Here is a 24,463-nt window from a genome sequence, read left to right on the forward strand (position 1 = left end):
CTGATGATGTCACCTGGTTTGATAATAAACTGGCTTCAAAGAAACAACCAAGCTCAGAGAGCACCAAGGATTCTTATTTAAACCCTGAGTTACAATTATTTTCCTTTATTGGTAGTTTTCTTTCCCTGAGATTGTTGGATGAAGAGCAAAAATGGGCTAAAAGAGTGATAGGTTATCATTAAAAAAAGTTTTACTATGTCAAGCATTACATTTTTTATCCTACTAAATATTCTACTAACAATACAAAATGCTAATAAAAATGATTTCTTTCTTAAAATTCTTTAGTAAACTAAAATGGTCTTGCACAAGTAGTTAATGAAAAGAACGTATGGCACTTTAACAAATGGAATACATCAATATAAAGGCTTGATTTCCACCTTTGACTAAATAGTGAAAATATGGAATTCACATACCTTGATTCTCAAGGAAATATTTGAATTTCCTGGAGAAAACATATTGACTGCAGGCTGGAGTACAATGCTGAAAAACCTCACTGTTCACTGTACATTACACACTTTTTTGGCCTCATACATACATTGCAAAAAGATTAGTTCCATCTTTATTGAAACAGAAAGCTGAGCTAAATAAAGCCTACTTTGCACTATTTGTTTTTATAGAGTGCTCTAGCTTCAGGCCACCATCAGGTTTTCTGAAATTGGAGAAAGACTGTGTCTCCAACAAAAGCCATTAAATTCATGGAAAAAAATCAGGAATGGGGACTGGATGCAAATCAAGACTTCCAGCTTCCCGTGAATGTTCTGCTTTTGATCTAGACAGTCCTTTTCCTCCTGTGCTTATGCCAGTAAAATCACAACTGTAATGGGTAAAGGCAGAATTATCTTTTAAGAGGGAAATCTCATGCCAACAGGGAGGGGGGAGTTGAGAAAAATCAAAGAGAAGCACATTTCCTTTGCATAAAAGTCTGTAGAGATTCTCAGTCATCCAGGTCATGGTTGTCCCAAAGGTGCTTTTTCTGGAAGCAACTGGACTTCTTGTTTTTTTCTTTGAAGATGTTTTACTTCTCATCCAACAAGCTTCTTCCCGTCTGGGTGGATGGTGGGGAATGGAAGAATTTATATTCCTTGCAGACAGCTGGCAATTTGCATCCTTTTAGAGGGTCATTGAAGCACTTGGAGGTTTATCTGTGTCATCAGGGTCACCTGAGTACTGCTCTTTTACATGTACAATTCTTCTATACCAAATTTCAGTTATGTCTGTTCTGATGAATTGACAATTTTAGGTGGAGTTAGCTAGTATTTACATGTGGCAAACATTAGTTTTAATTTCAAGAATATTAGTGGGATTTCTGGATTGTGGCACCTATTCATATTTTTAGCTGGATTAAAAAGCTATCCAGAGTCAAGAGTCCTCTCCACCAACAGCAATTCAATTTTGGGAAGGAGAACCTGAATGTTCCTGCGGGCGGGAGGGGGTTGAGGGAAGAGCTACCTCCAAAATGTTATAGTTCGAGGTGGGGGAATATTGCACAGGGAGTATTGTTATGCACTGTCTGCTTCTGGTTATTGTTACAACCAAGGTGGTTGTTATTATTGTTAAAAGCCCTGGATATTTTTACATAAATTTTATTAAAGGTATTACAAATAACAAAAAAAATAACACCATTTAATAAAGGGGAAACAAGAAGGAAGGAAGGAAGGAAGGAAGGAAGGAAGGAAGGAAGGAAGGAAGGAGGGAAAAAAGGTATACAAAGAGAGAACTAAGAAAAATCATCAGATGAACCTTTCAATGTTATCTTCTGCAAGATTGATGTTTATTAATATATGAATAATATTTTTTTAGAATTATAGGAAGGTAGCTCTTTTTTTTTATAATTTTTTTTTTATTTTAACAAGACAAACATAAACATACCACAAAAAACATAAAAATATCCTCCTTCTTTATGAATTTACATACAGTGCATCGATTGGTTTACCACTTTTTTTTGTGCATCCATTTCCTAGTCACTAATATAATTATATTACATAATAGCTCATATTATCAATCAATAATTGTATAACCTAATATCATCACTAAAAAATCATTTATCTATAATTTTGTTAATTCATATTTTAACGAGATAACTATAGTTTACTTAATTTATTTTGCAATAAATCATAAGATCATACCAAATCTATCTTGATAATGTTTTATAAAGATAATATCAAGAAAAAAAATTTTTTATGCTAAATCTGAATATTCTATTATTATATTTTATTATCTAACCATTGATAAAAAAGATCCCAAACTTCATAAAATTGTTTATCTTCTTGTTCTCTGATTTCAAATGTCAATTTACTCATTTCAGCACAATCCAATATTTTCTTAATAGTTTGTTCCTCTGATGGAATTTTCTCACTCTTCCAGTTCTTAGCAAATACAATCCTAGCCGCTGTTAATATATTTACAATCAAATACTTCAAATTTTTATTATATATATCAGGTAAGATTCCAAAAAAAAATAATCTCTGGTTTCAAGTCTATATGTGTCTTTGTCATTTTTTCCGACCATATGCGAATTTTAGTCCAATATTTTCTAGCGTCCTCACAAGTCCACCACATATAGTAGTATGTGCCAGGTATCTGATGACATTTCCAACACTTTTCAGATTTGTTCTTAAACATTCTTGCAATTCTTGTCGGGGGGAAATGCCACCTGTAAAACATCTTATACAAGTTTTCTTTATAAGCTGTTGACATTGTCATTTTATAATTTTGAGACCACATTTTTTCCCATTTCTCCAAATCAATCCCATATCCAAAATTCTTCCCCCAAACAATCACCGTTTCTTTAACTTGTTCCTCCTCTAATAAAATTTCCAACAAATAAGTGTATAATTTTTTAATCACTTTTTCATCAGTACCTGTCAAGATCCTGTCTAGATCAGTCAATTTATCATAAAATCCCTCCGCTTTAGAATCTATAAGATACCTTGAATGTATTTGTGCATATGAAAACCAATTCATCTTTATGCCTCGTTCTTCTAGTTTTTGCATTGTTTTAATTTCACTCTTTTCATCCAATATTTCCCCATATCTAACTGTTTGTTCCTTCTCATATATTATAGGATAAGAAAAAGCTTCAATAGTTGATAACCAGACTGGGATTTTCAAATAACATTTTCTCTTAATTTTCTCCCAATTCAACCATAAAGACTCCCTTATATAATGCCTTCTAAAATAGCCCTGCGATTTAGTTCCCTTATACCACAGAAAAGCATGCCATCCCAGTAATAAATCATGCCCTTCTAGTGTCAACAATCTAGTCTTTCTTAATGTTATCCAATCTTTAACCCACATTAAATTTGCAGCTTGGTAATACAACTCCCAATTCGGAAGGCCAAAACCTCCTCTAATTCTAGCATCTTGCAGAAGTTTTAATTTTATTCTGGCTTTCTTACCTTGCCATATAAACTTCAACACAATTTTATTTAATTCTTCAAAGTAATCTTTACCAAGCCTGATTGGTATGGTTTGGAACAAATATAAAATTCTGGGTAAAATATTCATTTTGATTGTTGAAATTCTACCTATCAATGACAATTGTAAATTTTCCCATTTCTTCAAATCAGATGCTTTCTGTTGTTTAAGTTTAATATAGTTATTCTCTTTCAATGTAGTACATCTTGACGTCAAATATATCCCTAAATATTTAACCTTATTCGTAACTTGAATTTTCAATAAATCTGCCAGTTCATCTCTTTGTTTTAATAACATATTCTTTGTCAAGATCTTTGTTTTATCTTTGTTTATTTTCAAGCCGGCCATCTCACCATAAATCTCTATCTTTTCCAGTAGCTTTAAAGCTGTTCCTAGAGGATCTTCCAAAATAAAAACCAAATCATCTGCAAAGGCTTGCAATTTAAATTCCTCCTTCTTAATTTTCATTCCTTTTATATTTGGATCCTCTCTAATGTTTCTATTCAGCACTTCCAAAGTAAATACAAATAACAAAGGTGATAATGGGCAACCTTGTCTTGTGCCTTTTCTTATATTAATAGACTCTGTAAAATCTCCCTCTATCATCACTCTTGCCGTTTGTTTGTCATATATGGCTTCTATTGCTTGAATAAATTTTCTAGCAAAGCCCATCTGTTCCAATAACAAAAACACGAATCTCCAATTCACATTATCAAATGCTTTTTGGGCATCTAAAAATATCAAAGCCATTTGTTTTTCAGGGTGCGCCTCATACTATTCCAAAGTGTCCAGAATTACCCTCATATTATCCCTAATTTGTCTCCTTGGCAGGAATCCATTCTGGTCAGGATGAATAAAGTTATTTAGGTATCTTTTGAGCCTTTCTGCCAGGATGGAAGCAAAGATTTTGTAATTTGCATTCAGTAAAGAAATGTCTATAGTTCTTAATTTGTGATGGATCGGCCCCTTCTTTTGGAATAAGTGTGATATAAGCTTCTGACCATGTTTTGGGTATTTTCTTATTTAACATGGCTTCATTCATAACTTCTAACAGTGGAGTGCTCAACGATTCTTGTAATGTTTTATAAAATTCTACCGGGAGCCCATCTGGGCCTGGTGCTTTTCCATTATTCTGCCTATTAAATGCTTCCGTTAGTTCCATCATTGTTATGGTACTTTCTAACATTTTTTCAGTCTCTTCAGATATCTTAGGTAGGTTAGCATTTTGTAGATAAAGCTTAATTCTTTCCTCATCAAAATCCTCCTGCTTATATAATTGTCCATAAAAGTCTTGAATAATTGTCTTTTTCTCCTTATTACCATAACACATTTGGCCTTGATCATCTATTAACTGTACTATTTTCCTAGATTCTTTCTCCTTTCTCAATTTGTATGCTAGCCATCTACCTGGTTTATTTGCATCTTCAAAATAGTTCTGTTTAGCGCTTCTAATTTTTTGTGCCAATTCTTCTTTCTCTGCCTGACCCATCTTATGTTTAATTATATCCATTTTGAATTTAATATCTTTTTTCTGTGGCATATTCTGCAATTCTTTTTCCAGTTTTTAATAATCATCTTCTAAAGCTTTAATCGTTTGCCTCTTCCTAATATTCTTTTTCTTTGTATAATCCATTATTAATCCTCTCGCATATGCCTTCATTGTATCCCAAACATTCTACATTGAAGTATCTTCTTTTTTATTTTCACTGAAAAAGAAAGCCAATTCTTTGCCCATCCATTGTGTAAAGTCTTTTTCCTTTAAGATAGCATTGTTTAATGTCCATCTAGATCTTCTTCTTTGTCCTTTCCATTTAATTGTCATAGGATTATGGTCTGCCCATATACCCATTTCTATATTTATTTCTTGAATGTTAGATATTAGTTCTGATGAAGTCCAAATCATACCTATTCTGGACCATGATAAATGTCTATTTGAATAAAAAGTATATTGCTGGGTTTTACCATTTCTTTCTCTCCATATATCTTTTAAATTTAATTCATCTACCATTTTAAAAAAGGATTTAGGGAGAGTCTTTCTATTTTGTTTTAATGCTATCGCTGTATAGTCCAATTTATTATCTACAATTCCATTAAAATCTCTCATCATAATTATATTGACATGGTCCAGTCCAATTGATTTCATATGTAACTTTTTATAAAATTCTTCTTGCTTATCGTTTGGAGCATAAATTGCAACAAGTAGTGTTTTTATATTGTTATCCACTATTTCAACCATTAATACTCTTCCATCTTCATCAGTATAAACCAATTTTGCTGCAATAGTTTCTTTAATGTACAGGACCACTCCTCTTTTCTTACAGTTAGTCAAGGAAGTAAAAATTTTCCCCAGTTTTGGTCTTACCAATAATCGTTGATGTTGTTTTTTAATATGTACTTCTTGTAGGCAAATTATATCAAATTTTAACTTCTCTAATTTATGAAAGATTTTTCTTCTTTTAATAGCTGAGTTCAATCCATTTATATTCATAGAAATCAATTTTTTTTCCTCCGTGGTTATGTTTTATATTTAGGTCTAACAGTTCTTGTAGATCTTACTTCACATTGTTCTTTGGTCTCCATTTGTCCACCTACTGCACCTTCTTCTTTCTCCGTTCTCATCTGGTCTTCTTGAGGCTCAGTTGAAATGGTCTCTTTTTCTGTCTCTATTTCTCTTCTTCCAAAAAATTCATTGTAGAATATTTCTGCTTTCTCAATTGAGTCGATTCTGTGTCTCTGTTCTTGCCATATAAACATTAGTCCTTCTGGGATCAACCATCTATAATTCATGTCTTTTTCCAATAATTTTTTGGTCAAAAATCAATATTCTCTTCTCATCTCTCTCACTCTTCTGGGCACTTGTTTTAAAACCACAATCTCTTTACCTTTGTATTTCAACCCCTTATCTCTTGCGACTTGTAATATTTGTGTTTTAATAATCTTTTTAGTAAATCTGACATGGATATCCCTTGGTAGTTTATTCCTCATCGCATATCTTGTGAAAACACGATATATCTCATCTACTCCATCCATCATCTTTTCCTCTGTTATCTCCAAAGCTCCAGCCAGAATTTCTAACATTACAGCCGCCAAATCTTGTCCTTTTTCTTCCTCAATATTTTGAAATCTGAGATAGAATTCTGACCTATCCATCTCCCACTTCAACATCCCAGTTATATCTTGTTGCACCATTGTTAATTTGCTAACAATATTTCCAATTGTCTCATCTCTTTGTTTGTCTTTCTCCTCAATTTTTTGGAGTCTCTCCTCCTGTTTCGCCATCATTTGTTGAAAATTTTCAATTTTTTCATCAGTCTTTGCAATTCTTTGTTCAATACTCTCTGTTCTTTGGTCAATACTTGTTTTGAGTTCTTGTATTCCTTGTATAATCGTCACTAGATCCATTTGTACTTTATCTTGCTTCGCCATTATTGATAGTCGTCCTCCAGTTGATGGAGAAGCAGGAGCAGAAGTTGAACTGCCAGAAGGTAAAGTTTTCTTACTCATTTGAATAACTCAGGATCTTTAAGCTCCTTTAATCCAATTAATAGGGTAGCCAATTATAATCCAATTGGGAAGAAGAAAAACATTAAAAAAAAACCCAGTAAAAAATAAAGAATCCAGGATTAAAAAGAGAAGGAGAAAAAGAAGATTAAAAAGAAAAAGGAGGAGATTCTTCGGGTTCTTCTAAACCTTAATCCTATTGTGGAATAGTCAATTATGATTCAAAAATAAAAATTAAGAATAGTAAAAAAGAAAAAGAAAAAGAGAGTAAGACCCAATAATATTAAAAAGCAATGATAAAAAAAAGAAGAGGAAAAAGAAAGAATTCTTCAGGTTCTTCACACCTTAGTCCAATTATAAGGTCTCAAAAAATAAAAAGATAACCATAAAAATAAATAAGAAATGAAAATAGAAAATAGAAAAGGCAAAAATCCCAATAAGCAAAAAGAAAAAGGAAAACTATTCTGAGGCTTTCCCTTTAAAAAGAAAAGTAAATTTAAAAATTAAAAATAAAGTCAAACAAAAGAAAAAGAAAATAGATATACAAATATTACAAAATACTGTGGGATTGAAGAGGAGGGATGAAACAGTTAAAAGAAGGTAAAAAAGAAAGCACACTGCATCTTATTTAGTTATCCAGGGCTCTTATTATGGCTTCTCCACAGATTCCAAAGCCAAACTTCAAGTACTCAATTAATAATAGAAGTTCCAAAGAACACCTGTTAAAACATTCTCCAGTGTTCTTCCCTCTATCTAATCAAGTTCCAGTGTCCTTGAGAAAGGATTCCTTCACAGCCCTTTCAACTTCCAATAAAGTATCTTCAAGCCTCTAGTTGGCAGTGTTACAAAGTTTCTTTAATCCACTCCCCCTTCTTTCCCAAAAAAAGCCTAATAAAAAAGGGAAATATACATGTATATATATGTATTTAAGAAAAAAAAATTACTAAAGGGAGCCTCTGTTCTAAAAAAAACTATTAACAGTCAAGAGGGGGAAAAAAGAAAGAAAAATTAGGTGAATATAAAAGGAAAAACCAGTCTAGTTACAGTTACTAGATCACAATGGAAGTTCAATGAAAGCAAAAATAAAAGTAAAAAGCCAAGCCTCAATTTGACATTCTCTTTAAGAAATCGCCGCTAAATCAGTTTCATCAGTTTTTGTCCAAAGTCTTACAGGATTCTTCTCATTTTAGAGTGTCCTTAAATCCCCGAGAAAAAAAAATTCTCACCAGCCGATGCACTTTCTCTTTCTGCTTCTTCCTTCCGGAGCTGTCACAGCTTCAGCAGCTTAAAGGCTGCTTCTCCGCCGATGGTAAAAGGGCTTCTTCTGGATCAGCCAGGGACTTTGCGATGTCCCTGGGATCAGCAGAACGCGCCCCTTACTATCACCGTCTCTACAGGACGGTTTAGGTCCATTAGGACCGACCAGGTGCGAAGATATCAGCTGCAATCTCAGAGCCCTGAGATTGCAGCTGTATCGCAGTGACGTAGCTCCGCCTTCTCCAGGAAGGTAGCTCTTATTGTTTCCTCAATCTACTTGTACTCAGTTTACTCCCTCATCCTTCCTTGCTCCAGATATAAATTGCTGGCCAGATGTTCAGCTGATTTCATCATTACTAACTTGGGCAGCAGATTACTGGATCAGTGGTGTCACAAAAGATAGTTCAGAAGATAACCCTTGCATCAGACCTCCCACTTCCTTAACTGTTTTTGGGGTTCAGAACATATTGTTTGGATAAGATATCTGTAACTTGCACATCTCCAAACCATTTGGGATACAGTGAGGAACCAGGCATGAAGGTGAGCTGAACTGCATTTTTTAAAGAGTCTTCTGATGATACTTTGTTTTTCTTTGCTTAAGAAATGGAACCTACTCAGACATAGCTACACAGACCATTAACCATTTTGAAATTATATTTTAATCATAAACAAAGATGTGAGTACAGGCTCTTACTCTCCACCCCAAAGGAACACAACAAAGACAATCTTTTTAGATAGAAGAATATCTCATAACTCATGTAGAAACAGAGTTTGATGTATGTATAATAGATCTATTATAATCAGACCAGGGGTGGGATTCTACAGGTTCTCACCTATTCGCTAGAACCAGTTGTTAACTTTCTAAGCAGTTTGGAGAACCCGTTCTTGGAAGAAATCTCCTTTTGTTTTTTTCCACCCTTCCTGCATTTTGGCAGTATGCCTAGACATACTGGCTCCAAAGGAGGTTTTGTCCTTTGCTGGTACTTTCTTTAAGGGGAAGGGTTTTTTTAAGCTTTTTACACTGCTGATGGGAGGAAATACTCCCCTGTTGGAGTTAGCACTTTGAAAAAATAATGAATAAGAAAGCAGAACTGCCAGAAAGAAGCTTTTAATGACAAGGAACCAAGATGAGTGACATTCAGCAAGGCTTCATGGCTAGCTAGAAAAATTGACATTCGAATGTGAGTTTACATACCCTTTTTGAGATTTGGTCTAAAACCAAATTACAATGGCACTGAAAAAAGTGATTTATGACTATTTTTCACACTTATGACCATTGCAGCATCCCCACAGTCATGAGAGGCCAGGCAAGGAGAAACACCCCTTGATGTGAGTGACGTTGAGTTGGCCACACCCACCCAGTCACATGACCAGCAAGCCACACCCACTAGCCATGCCCACAGAACCGGTTGTTAAAAAAATTGAATCTCACCCCTGACTAAGACACAATTCAGTTATATTTGTAATATTTTCTGTTTAGTGGTTGTTTAGAAATCCTTCAAGCTCCTGGCCAAATTCCAGATCCCCTTCCTCCCTTCTCCCTCCCTCCATCTCTCCTTCTGTGTGTTTTTGTGTGTGGAGAGAGAGGGGGAAGACATATTTATATGTCCATATATCTATATCTATATACCTATATTTAATCTGTCTGTCTGTGTGTGTATTCCAGGAGTAATCAGGAAGCTGCTGCAGAGAGGGCAGAGGTCTTACTTTTGGCTCCTCACTGGCCCAGGCGGCCGTGGTTCATAGATTTGGTCAGCCTGTCGATTTCCAGACTGTGGAGGATTCCCCCAGACAGAATCTCCCTCAGCCAGGGTCCTATCAACCATCCGGAGCTGCAGTGGCTCCAATTAACCATCTGGCACTTGAGCAGAGACTTCTGAATACATATACATATACATATACATGTTGTGGCTCCGGGCTTGGATTCAGCTCCTGTGACTGATATGAGTTCAAGTGAAGAGGTCATGGCAGAAAAATATGAGCCAGCCTGGCTTACTGATTGGAGTGATAACCAGGATGAGGAGATGGACATGACAAAGGACGACAGACCTGATGTATTAGAATTGTCAGGACCTTTGACCTGCTCTGGTTCCTTATCTGATCAACAGCTGGGAATGGCTGACAGGGAAGTTTTGAGAGAGTCTTCTAGTGGAGATGAGAACTTGGAAAATTTGTGGTTAAATGAAAAAAATAGAAGACGGTTGAGAAGGCAAAATCAGCTGGAGCGAATGAGGAGAGCAAGTCAGTAAATTAGCACGTTGCCTCAATGAGTATAAAAGGACACAGCTGGGCTGGTACATTTTGCCAGGAACAAAATGACTATTTGAGTGAGGACGTTACAGCAAGAAGCTCTGAGACTGGAGATTTATTGCCAGGACTGGTTTGCCGGACAGAGTAAAGATTTATGCTGTGGTTTCTGCCAGCTGTTATCTTGTAAGACTTCTTTCCATTTGATTTAATTGTGAAACGGCTGCTTTCTGTTTTGTTCGTTTGAATTTTGAAGGGGAGTCATAACATATACATATAAATATACATACAAATATAAATATAAATATAAATATATATGGTATTCAGCTTTGTTCGGGTATTTTCCCATGTCGTTATAGTTGTGCTTTTAAAGTTGTGGCAACGTTTCGGCAGAATCTCACCTGCCATCATCAGGCTTCTGTATAGTGTTTGTCTGTGAGTCAGACTTTCACAGCTGTTTCTGTTTTAAATTTGGTGCTAGCCTATTGCTGTGCCAGAATGGTTTTTTCTTCATCCTGATTGGTTGGGAGTCTTGGTCTGTGTTTATTGGTCTTGGAGTTTGCTGTGTTCTGCTTGATTGGTGTTTCTAATATCTTCTGTCTGCTTTGTAGCTTTTTTTTGTCTTGATTGGCTGGCAACATTGTGTTTCCTATATTGGAGGCTTTTAGTGCATCTTGGCTCCAAGTAAATGGACGGCTATCATTTATTAGGAAGCTAGGTTTCATCTGGGTGACTAGTTGGGGTGTGTTTGAGCTGGAGGTATAGGGGGGTCTGTTTGTGCCCAGGTGTTTGCCTGGCTTGTGGTGTGGAGATTTTTTTGTTTGTGAGTGCAGCTTCCAAATAATTGACAGTCTGGTGGAGTCATCTCTTCTATTCATGCTTTCAGGTCTTTTTTCAATCTCTATGGCTTCTCTGATAATTCTGTAGCTGGGGTTTTCTATAGTGACTAGAGTTTTGGTGCCATTGAAGTCGATGCTATGACTTGTTGCTTTCATGTGTTGGACTAGTGAGGAAGTGTGTTCCAGCTTTTTTACTGCATTTTTGTGTTCATCCAGGTGGGTACTTATTCTTCTATTGGTCTGTCCAATGTATGTGGCTGGGCATGATGCACAGGGGACTTCATATATGCCTTGGTTTTCCAGGTCAATTTTATCTTTGGGGTTTCTTAGGATGGCTGCTATTTTTCTGTCTGTTTTGAAGGCAGTCTTGATGTGATGCCTGTGTAGTATCTTACTGATTTTGTCTGTAGTACCTCTTATGTAGGGCAGGACAGCTGTTCCATAGGTCTGTTTATCTTCTGGGTCTCCATTATGTCTCAGTGTGTTTTTGTGGATCAGGCCAATGATTTTGCTTTTTTGGAAGCCGTTAGCTGTCAGTACTTTAGTCAGGTGAATAGTTCAGTCTTTATGTGTGTCTTGTCTGCCAGGTGTTTGGTTTAGTAATTAGTGTTTTGGCCACAGAGTTTATTATTCAGTGTTGGAGATTAATTTGGTTCCCTCAAAATTAATTTCATGTCCTGTGGCTTTAAGGTGCTGGAAAAGGGAGGAAGTATTTTCTTCTTTTCTGACTGCACTCTTGTGTTCTGAGATGCATGCATTTATTCTCTGGTTGGTTTGTCCAGCTCTGGAGAGCCGAAACAGAAACCTCCCACAAGACAGACACACACACCAGCAAACTCCACAGACTAGAAAGACACCAGAAGCCCACCCACCCCCATAATAACTCATGAAACAAACAGTACACAACATACCAGGCAGAACCCTCACCAGAGCAGAAACTAATGTCCTTTCCAAGGGATTCAACTTTGCAGTCACCCCCAAACTCATCCCCATCGAAAATATTATATGTGGAGTTGAAGCTAGCCTCATCAAAATTAACCCAGATATAGCCAATAAAATCAGACTTGAAATCATCAATGTCCTCTGTTCCAGCAGTCCACCCAGAAGCAACCTACACAGAGAAGAACAAAAAGCACTCACCAGCTTGAGGAAAGACAACAACATAATCATTCTCCCAGCAGACAAAGGCAGCGCCACAGTCGGACTACCAATCCTAACTATCCAACCTACTCCAAGACCCTGCTTACAAACCTCTAAATACTAACCCCTCCACCTAACTGGAAAAAAAACACCAAATCCAAAATAAAAGCCTCCCCCATCAGTGAAGAGATCCAGCAAAGAATCATCCCCAGAGAAAAATCATCCAGATGCCCCAAATTCTATGGCCACCCCAAGATACACAAAGAAGGAACACCACTCAGACCCATAGTCAGCTCCATGGGCTCACCTCTACAGAATCTTGCCAAATTTCTCGCCAAACAACTCCAGCCCTCCACAGAATCAATCACCTCACACGTATAAAACTCTTTCCACTTCATAGAGACAATAAAGAAACAAAACCTATAACCTGGCGACCTACTTGTGAGCTTCGATGTTATATCCCTCTTCAACCAAGTACTTATTAAAGAACACTTGACAGACATCCAAAACAAATACAACCCCACTAAGCACATCCTAGATCTGATCAACCACTGCCTAACCAACACATAGTTCATCCACAATGGACAAAGATACAAATAGATAGAAGGAGCACCTATGGGATCACCCCACTCACCCGTCATCGCTAAATTATACATGGAACACTTTGAAACCAACGCTCTAGACAAATCTGAACACAAACCCAAACTCTGGCTTAGATATGTAGATGACACTTTTGTAATTTGGCCACATGGGAAAGAAAAATTGGACAACTTCTTCACACACCTCAACAGCCTACACCCCAAAATACAATTCACTATGGAAACAGAAGCCAACAACCAACTTCCCTTCCTGGATGTCCTAATTTACAAAAACCCAATGGCTCCCTAGGACACACCATCCCCTAAAAGAAAACACACAGCAATTGCTACTTAAACACACAATCCCATCATCACCCTGCACAGATCAACTCCATAGCCAAGACTCCAGAACAAAACACCTAGCTGACCAAGACCACCTGAGAACATAATTACACACCCTCACTAACATATTAATTTCCAACAGATTCCAAAGAAACACAATTACCAACCTAATCCTAAAGGAGACACCTCCCAGAAACCGAGACAAAGAACAGGACAACGGTATCACCCTCCTCCCCTACATCAAAAGCACCACAGAAAAAATAAGCAAAATTATCCACAAACACGATATCAGGACAACCTTTGGCACTGACCAAAAAATAGCCAACATCCTAAGAAACTCCAAAGACAAGAACCAGCTAGAAAACCAAGGAATTTAGGAAATACAATGCAACAATTGCCCAGCCACATACATTGGAAAAGCCAACAGGAGAATAAATGCACGCATTGCAGAACACAAGAAGGCAGTCAGAAAAGAAGAAAATACTTCCTCCCTTTTCAGCACCTTAAAGCCACAGGACATGAAATTAATTTTAAGGGAACTAAAATTAATCTCCAATACTGAACACTTCAACAAGAGAATAATCAGGGAAACCATCGAAACAGAGAAACACCCCCATAACATGGGGGATACCTCTCACCTACGAGACATCTGGAAAATAGCCCTTATCAACAAATGAGTCCCAGCCATGAAGACTAACACTGGACCAACACATGGCACCACCACTAATCTCCCTCACCAGACTCAAACCAAAACCCACCCCATAGATGAAAGGCAACCACTGTCCAGAAACCAGACCACGGCTGCATCACCAGCTGCCACACACCCCGACCCCCAAACCAAGCAAACTGACACATGCCATGAACACATAGCCAGGCCTGAAACTCGGAGCCACTCAGGATGGGAATTCATCACCACTCATCACCACTCATCATGGAACTCAGGAGGTTACACCACAAAACCTCAGGATATTACAACACAGCCAGGGACCCAGGAGATTACAGCACAAGACCCAGGATGTCACAACAATAGAACTCAGAAGGTCATCACACAGCCCATGACTCAGGTCATTACAACCCAGGAGATTATAGCACAAGACCCAGGAAGTCAAAACAATAGAACTCAGAAGGTGATCACACAACCCATTATCCAGGTCGTTACAACACAGGAGGCTGATAGACACACAGCCAATACCTCAGCCACACATGTTCTTATGAAAAAGCTAGCCAATCTGCAAACATCAACTCCATCAACCAATCAAGAAATGACAACACAGCCAACTTCCTACCAGTATTTATAGAAAGACAGCAGCTCTGATCATGCTTTGCTCGCACAAGCACGAAGCCGAAAGCACCAGCCTGAAGATGGCGAGTGGGACCTTGTCAAAATGTTGCCAAGATGCTCTCAATCTTACACAGGAAAAGACCCGAACATGCCAAGACCTGCATACCTGTACCCGTGAAAATCTTCGAAAACAAATATACATATATATGTTTGTTTTCTTAAGTTTTCATAGGTACTTACATGTATGATATTCAGCTTTGTTTGGGTATTTTCCCATGTCATTATAGTTGTGCTTTTAAAGTTGTAGTAACGTTTTGACAAAATCTCATCTGCCATCATCAGGCTTCTGTATTGCGTCATAGACTCACAGAAGAACTCAATACAGAAGCTTGATGATGGCAGATGAGATTCTGCCGAAACGTTGCTACAACTTTAAAAGCACAATTATAATGTCGTGGGAAAATACCTGAAAAAAGCTGAATACCATATCTATCTATCTATCTATCTATCTATCTATCTATCTATCTATCTATCTATCTATCTATCTCTATCTATCTATCTATCTATCTATCTATCTATCTATCTATCTATCTATCTATCTATCTATCTTCTTTCATTGCTTTACAAATTTTTGTCAGCATTGACACTGATTCTTTACTTAATTATGTTACTTATTCGTTAGTTTTATGCTTTGCCTTGTGAGAAAAACAGAGATGTAAACCTAGTTTTCTTCCTCTCAGTTTGTTTCCCAGGAAACTGATTTGGAAGGTAAATGAGGAGAGAGTGATCCAAATTCCCTAAGGAGCTTGCATGGCTGAGTGTGGATGAGGACTTGGATCTTCTTAAAAGCCAGATTAATACCATAATTTCTAAACTAAATGGGCTCTCTACATTTACACATATACTTATTTTGTACTGCTTTTTAAAATATACTGAATAATGAAGTAAAATTACATGTAATAGTAACTGTAGTCATATTGTAAAGAAGTTTTTTCTTTTGCTTTGTTCTTCTTTTCATGCTACCTAACAGTATAAATTAGAATTATTAAATTACTCAGATTGTAAAAACGGTCTTCCTTCTTTTTAACAAAATTTAAAAACTGCTTTAATTCTAAAAATCAAATGGCTTAAAATAGGCTCAACTAACTTTTTTTTTTTTTCAAACCCATTGGTATATTTCCAACTTAACTGTTATCTTCACTCTTTTTGTTTCAGGATAATATCTAAGGTACCCAAAATCTGAAGAATCTGAAAATAAAACCAACTGTTTTTGTCAAACATTTCAGAAAATGGAATAAAGTTTGCCACACTGCATATGGCTGTTCAGCTGGCTTATGGCAAGGTTTATATCAAGGAAACTGGACAAAATTTTTATTTTTAATACTGCTGCAATCTAACTAGAGTGGACATGGCATATAAACTATTTCAAGGGAGACCATAAGAAACTAGGTAGTGCCCTGTTCTTCATTCCATGTTATGTCAATATCTATTGCATAGATTTGTTGAGAAATTCAAAGCCAATGCATCTGGTTAAATTAAAAATATCTTTTTTAACAAGTGATACAGTAATAGTATTATATCTCCAATGCATGAAATGATGCATGACACTGAAATATATGAGGCGCATCTCCATTTCATTCAGAGGTAAAGAAATAAGATACATTGTAATTACAGAACAGAGAACTAATAAAAGATAAATTGAAGCAAAAGTCTTCTTGCGCTCTTTGAAATAAAAAATAATTGATAATGCAAACAGGAAAAATTTTTAAAAAATAAATGTAGTGTGTCCTATAGCAAATTGTCAAAATTCATGCAAGGTTATGAGTCATACCCTGACTCTGCCATGTTTAAGTTGATCAGAATGCAGTCAGAATTCAGTTGGAGTGACTAATCAATCAATGAGCATTTATTAAAGGATACTTTGTTTGAGCATGGTGAATTTTGAAAAGACATTTCTTTTCTCATGGGCGTTTTCCTGATATAAACCATGGTCAGGATACTAATAATTGTTGAGAACTCCCACCCCACAAAAAATGAATACGAAATATTTGGCATAGCACCAATTCTAACACTAAATTTGTCAACATTGATATGACTTTTCTAAGTCAGTCAGAAACTATCAATGACAACAGTGCTATTAATGCTGAACTGTGGTTTTAGATACCAAAATGGTTCTCTGCAGTCCTGTCACTTTATCTTAGTGACATCTCAACAAAGAGAACTTTAACTGAAAGAAAATAAATGGATGAGAATCAGCTACATATCTTTGAGGAACATGAACCAAAATATTTCATATCCTAGGCCTGCTTCTGTCACACTGTCACCCTCTCTTCAACAGACATTGGTGTAGTAGGCACAACAGTGCCTGCATTTTCTATGTTGCATGACAAAAATACATCTTCCTTTCCCTGTCCTTATCACTTTCTATAGAGGGACAGTCAAGAATATCCTATCATATTGTATTACTGTCTGCTTTGGAAGCATTACAGCTTCAGACAGGAAGGTGGTGCAGAGAGTGGGGAGGATGGCAGAATAAGATTTTGGTATTTCTCTTCCTTTTATCCACGACAGAGTGTACAAGTGATGCTTGATCAGGGTCTGCAGAATTCTCTGGGATGCTACACATCCTCTTCATGACCTTGGTTTCCTTGTTACCTTCTGGGATGAATTTTGTTCCATATGGTGTCAACCTTGTGAACTCTCAAGTTTCCTCTTTTCACTATGTATTCAAAATGGACATGGATTAATAAATATATGTATATATTTATGGGTGTGTGTGTTTATATAGATACATACATATATACACATATAAATATATATACATACATGTGTGTGTGTACATGTAAATGTATATGTATATATATCATGTGTATATGCTCTATTTACGGATAGATACCTTTTTTTTGAGACCAGGCAACATAATTTCACTTTGAATGTATGCCAGTGTGCTCACAGTAAGAAAATGACAATAAAGGTTATCTTATCTTAGCTTCAAGGAGTCCTTTGGTTTTGATGACTAATAAAATAATGAAATGCAGCCCAGTTAAATAGCAAAAAGCCAAATTCTTATTTGTGACAGTTGTTATAGCTGTTATAAGTGAGAATTAATTTTTCTGCGGTCTAATACAAATCACTGTGAAGGTGCTGCAATTACATCATAATCTTATTTTCCATTGCTTGCATCTCATTTTCTTATTCATTACATGCAGATCTTAATGTCCTTTTAAAGTGCAGCAGACACAGCATACAATTCTAAAACCTTATTAAAACAATAACAATTATGGATTTCCACATCATAAATTTAATTTTTGGTACTTGGGAACTAACTCTCATCAAAATATCACAGAAGTATAATAGCTGTACTGTTGTTATTTTTGGTTGTTGTTCTCTTTTTGCTCTGGGTATGATGTATTCTGGGAATGTGTCTTGTGAACTTATTTTGTTTTCATTTAAGGAAAGTCACTGAGATACGACAAAGCTAGGCCAACTTCTATAATTGATACCAATTTGAAAAGCAGAATTGAATTACATTAGTTTTAGATAAGCATCAACCATCTAATCTGGCTGACTTCAAAACTCAGTCCAAGAGGGTTTATTGTATCTGCAGTATATTCAAGCACTTTAATTTTTGTTACTTAGACACTTTGTCCTACCCTAGGGATGAACTGCAAAGAATTCATTGTTATCAGCAAGCCTGTGCAATTGAAAGGTTTGTTCAACTCATTCTGATCAATTCATTAAAGGTCTGAATGCCATCTGAAAGCCATCTATACTAGTTGGATTTCTTTCACTATTTTTAATTCCCAGTAATAGGTGTCAAGCAAAACACACAATGGGGGAATCCACCTTCTTCAAAACTTTACTTTCTGAGAAAAGGAACATATTTGACTTGACCAAATAATGAAAGCTTTAAAATGTCTAGTGGTTTCATGGGAATTCCCATGAATCTGGAAAATTAAGGTCAGATTTCCTTAGAAAAAGTTCAGCATTTGGGAGGGGGTGGTGGTAGAGAGTGGTAAAAGCTTATACAAAAGTTAGAAATCGTTTTATATTCTATCGATTACATAAGTCTTTTGTTCCCTTTTAGAATCTAATGTGATTATACTGATATAAAAATGGACAACTATCCGTAGCACATAAAACGAGTGAAAGGCAGACTGATATGTTGTTATTGAAAGCAAATCACAGACTCTATTTATTTTCAGTCATTAGAGTCAATTTAACTAGGTCTACTGGCTTTATCCCTATAAATATCAATAAACTGTAATGACCTGGGTCATGGGCTGTGTGATAACCTTCTGAGTTCTACTGTTGTGACGTCCTGGGTCTTGTGCCATAATCTCCTGGGTTGTTGGCTGTGTTGTAACATCCTGAAGTTTTGTGGTGTAACCATCTTGAGTTCTTATCAACAAACAAGTCCCAGCCATGAAAGCCAACACTGGACCCAAAACAACACATGACACCACCACCAATCTCCCTCATCAGACTCAAACCCAAACTCACCCCATAGACGTAAGGCAACCACCGTCCAGAAACCAGACCACGGCTGCATCACCAGCTGCCACACACCCTGATCCCCAAACCAAGCAAACTGACACACACCATGAACACATAGCCAGGCCTAAAACTCGGAGCCAAACCAAAACCCAGAATGTCACATCACAGCCACCCGCTCAGGATATCACATCACGGAACTCAGGAAGTTACACCACAAAACCTCAGGAAGTTACAACACAGCCAATGACCCAGGAGATTACAGCACAAGATCCAGGATGTCAAAACAATACAACTCAGAAGGTCATCACACAGCCTATTACCCAGGTCGTTACAACACAGGAGGCTGATAGACACACAGCTGCTTCTTCCTTTTAACTGCTAGTGGGGGTGCGACTTGATTGGGTGGGGGCTTGGCTGTGTTCTGATTGGGTGGGGGTGTGTTCTCATTGGTTGGGGGTTTGGCTGTGTTCTGATTGGTTGGGGGGTTGGCCATGTTTTGCTTGGCTGGAGGTGTGTTCTGTTCGGGTGGGGGCTTGGTTGTGCTCAGGTTAGTCTTAGTTGCTGGGGAATTTGAGCTGGTGAGCTGTGATCCTGCTGTTTGGCTTCGGGTTCGTGGTCATGCCGCATCTTCATGGTGGGTGTCAGTTCGCTTCATGTATGGCTCAGAGGGGTTTGAAGTGGGTAGTGATGCAGCTGCAGTGCGGCTTCTGGTCTGTGGTCGTGTCTCATCTTCTGTGTGGGTGTGAGTCTGCTTTCTACGTGGAAGTGGGTTGGTGGCATCTTGTGTGGCCCTTGTGGGTATGGGTCTGGTGTCATTCTTCATGTTAGGTACTCGTCTGTTCATGAGGGCAGGTTTCCAAATGGCTGGTAGGCGGGAGGTGTCATCTCATTTATTTGTTTATTCACCTCCCGCCTACCAGCCATTTGGAAACTTTTATATAAATACCCACGAGAACCTCAGGAATATATATATATATATATATTGTAATTTCTTTTGAAATCGGTTAGTGTTTTCTTAATGATTTGTCACAATATAGCTTATATTTTTGTTTTCCACAAAGAAGATTCAGCAACATAGAATCCATAATTAAGAAAGTTCCGTTTGCATTTAGGTAAACATAAGAAGAATTTCCAAGCAGATCTTACTGCAAACATTACATGATTGGGGACATATGTAATATGGTATATTGTGGAGCCTTATCTCCCTACATTGTCCATGTTCTAAGAATATAGTAGACCATATGAGAATAGTTAATTGTTACTTCATACTTTAAAACATGTATATTTCAGGGGCATTAGACTAACCCTTTTGCCAAATTTTAAATATATGTAGTCCTTAATTTACACCATTTGTTTAGTGAAAGTTTGAAGTTGACATAAAAAATGACATAGAAAAAAGTTTCTTATGACCATTTCTTGCACATACAATCATTGCAGCATCTCTGTGGTCATAGAATTTATTGCCACTTTATTGTCATTTTAAATGTACACTAATCGGCATACAGTATAATGAAATTTTGTTGCATTCAGTTCTCAAAGGGTCACTACCTTGAATATATACTACATAAACATGATTAAATAAACAAATAAGTAAAGAAACAAACAAACATTTAACTAAATGTAAACTTGCATATACCCATATGTTGTGGCTCCGGGCTTGGATTCAGCTCCTGTGACTGATATGAGTTCAAGTGAGGAGGACATGGCAGAAAAATATGAGCCGGCATGGCTCAGTGATTGGACTGGTAACCAGGATGAGGAGATGGACGTGACAAAGGAAGACAGACCTGATGTATTAGAATTGTCAGGACCTTTGACCTCCTCTGGTTCCTTATCTGATCAACAGCCGGGAATGGCTGACAGGGAAGTTTTGAGAGAGTCTTCTAGTGGAGATGAGAACTTGGAAAATTTGTGGTTAAATGTAAGGAACAGAAGACAGTTGAGAAGGCAAAATCAGCTGGAACGAAGGAGGAGGGCGAGTCAGTAAAATAGCACGTTGCCTCAATGAGTATAAAAGGACACAGCTGGGCTGGTACAATTTGCCAGGAACAAAGTGACTTATTGAGTGAGGACGTTACAGCAAGAAGCTCTGAGACTTGAGATTTATTGCCAGGACTGGTTTGCCGGACGGAGTAAAGATTTATGCTGTGGATTGAGATTTCTGCCAGCCGTTACCTTGTAAGACTTCTTTCTGTTTGATTTAATTTGAAACGGCTGCTTTCTGTTTTGTTCATTTGAATTTTGAAGGGGAGTCATAACACTCACATACCCACATATGTTCTATTCATATATTCTACGAATATATGTAATGAAAATTTGACCACTTTGGCAACAGGCATGTATTTATGACAATTGCACTGTGCTGATGTCATGTGATTGCTATTTCTAAACTTTGCAGCTGGTTTCCGACAAGCAAAGTAATTGGGAATCCAGATTCACTTAACAACCATATGATTCACTTAACAACTGCAATGATTTCTTTAATGTCTGTGATAAGTCATAAAATGGAGCAAAATTCACTTAAGAACTGCCATGCTTAATAGTGGAAATGTTGGCCCAGTTGTGATCATAAGTAGAGGACTACCTGTATGGATTTCCTATGGCGTACATAAATATCATGTATTGGTATACATCAAACAGAAACCCTTCCTTCCTTCCTTTCCTCCCTCCCATCCTCCCTCCCTCCTCCCTCATGTATATATTTCTAGAGCTAGATAATTCATAGCATCAGAAAAGTGATTTGGCTGGATGCCTGATAAAGTGTTTTAAAAAGGCATTTAGCCAAAGAAATTGTCAACTTCATTTTGTATCTTTAGTTTTATTTCAAAGATTGAATGTTTCTATTAGGCAAACTTTCTCTTTTGCTTCAGTTTTTCTAAACAGTTTTGGTGATCTTTCCTTGTCTGCTTTTGTAAAATAAATTAACATAGGCAGGGAAAGAGAATATTCCATATTATATTATGTATTACTAAATGACATTTAGCAATGGGGTATGAACAGCTGACCTTTCTTCTGGACAGCATGTATTATTATCTTGATACTATGTGACTAAAAATGCATCCTGATGTGCTGGCACTTACAATGAAGAGCTGTGTCATACTGACAGAGCAAAATAATTGTGAAGGCGTAGTTTAATGGATTTGCATCAGCCTATTAAAGTTTTGAAGAATGAAATCTACCATGGGACTCAACCTACATTATAGGGAGAGTTGCACAGTTACATTGATTAATCTATAAAAAGAGGTTTAGTAAAACCAGTATCTATAAAAAGAGGTTTAGTAAAACCAGCTCTTTCTTATTGAAAAGGATATAATCTGGATATATTTTCAAGCTGTTTGAGATATGAGGAAAATCCTGATGCTATCTTCAAGAGTTAGGCACACAAGAGTAGACCATGGTAGGATTACACCTTTTACAGCTATAATCTTTTTTATTTTTATTTTATTTTGTCCCTTTCAGTCAGTTTTTGACTGTTAGTAATTGCCCTGCAGTTTCCTTGGCCAGCTCTTTTGGAAGTGATAAGCTGAGAGAGAGTGACTGACCCAAGATCGCCCATCTAGCTTTGTGCCTTAGGTGGGACTAGAATTCATGGTCTCCTGGTTTTTATCTCCAATACTTTTACCACTACATCAAACTGTCATTCTAATGCTGTGGGTCAGCTCCTAGAAATAATGTTTGGATGCTCAATGTCCCTCATTCAGAAATCTTTTCAAGTCTATAAGCACTTTTTAAATTCTTTATGGACTACGAAGAAGAAAAATGACTTGATGAGCCCTGGATTTGCTGATTGAAAAGACTTGAGTATGGGAAGAACCAAACTAGATGATATAACCTTGATGGGACAAGAATGACAATGAGTACATTTTCAACTGCTGTATGGAAGATGAGAAGTTGTTTATTTAAATATCTCCTTTCTTTTTCTTTTCTTATGCACTTTATTTTCTCTTTTTCTTAATTTCCTTTTCTATATTTTTATATTTGTGTTTAGTTGTGTAAACAATCTCTAATAAAAATTATATTTTTCCAGTTGTTCTCTTCTCTCTCTCTCTCTCTCTCTCTCTCTCTCACACACACACACACACACACACACACACACACACACTCAAACACACTGTATAACTGGAAAGATTATTCTGTGGGTGCTTAAAGCCTTAATATTAGTTTTGTTATGAATGTTGAGAAATAACGCAACTAATAAAAATAATTATCCTTACTCTTTCTAAGGGATATACAAAAGGATATATAAGGGATATATTTGCCAGGTAAAAATTGAATGCAGAGATCTAAATGAATAATATAGTGCAATACTAATTATTTGCCAAGTAACTCTTACAATGTAAAGTATTCTCTCAAACTATTTCATGATTTGGTAAGAATCCTTAAGATGCTATTCTGGAAATCTCCAATGAACCAGATTCACAGGTCTTATTCTTAAAAACTGGGACAAATTTAGAACATATTGACAAGTTTATAAGGAACCAAGAACCTCTTAAAAGGCAAGTTGGAGTTCTTATGTTTAGAATGGTGAAACTCTCCTTTTTAAATTATATGACACATAACACAGAAAATATCTATCCTAATGCAACAAATGCACACCAAAGCATTAATATTGATCTGAATTTTCCTTTGTGTCTTTGTAAGCAACAAACAAATCATAAAGATTCTATGTGTGTCTTGCAAGGATCCTTCATACTGCTTCTAATGTTCTCATTGATATAATAGCTATATAGTTATGGAGTCCTTAGTATTTTTTGAACTTGATTGCATGCTTGAATACATTTCATTACTCAATTAGGTAACTTCATTAGTGCTGATAAAGCTACCTAGTTTGATTATGGTGTTACCTAGTTAATAATGAAACATCTGCAAGCAAACAACCAAGCTCAGAGAGCACAAAGGACTCCACAATTCAACTCTGAGATAGATAGATAGATAGATAGATAGATAGATAGATAGATAGATAGATAGATAGATAGATAGATATATTCTTTTTAATTAGAATGATAATTATTATAGATGTAATTCTACTACTTTAATAATGCTTAATACCTACCCCATCCCCACTTCATCTGCTTTTTAGTTTTGATTATGTGAGAACTACCTACTTATGAAGCATTAAGAGATGGATATAGCAATGTTAATAATTGAACTTCTTACAAGTAGTTAAAGCCAATTCATTTTCCAAGGCAAAAATACTGAAGAGTAATTGGAGATATTAAAAGTTTTGCCTTTCAGAGGTTTTCCATTTCTATGCTTATTTTAACTAAAAAACCAATAACAAAAAGTGCAAAAAATGTGCTATAATAAATAGTTCTACATGAAATACTATTAGCATATTAATACAAAAATAGGAGATTCTAAAA

The sequence above is a fragment of the Pseudonaja textilis genome, chromosome 2 (genome assembly GCF_049901715.1).
Source record: "Pseudonaja textilis isolate UNSWEBS1 chromosome 2, rPseTex1.2, whole genome shotgun sequence".
In the NCBI taxonomy this organism is placed as follows: Eukaryota; Metazoa; Chordata; class Lepidosauria; order Squamata; family Elapidae; genus Pseudonaja; species Pseudonaja textilis.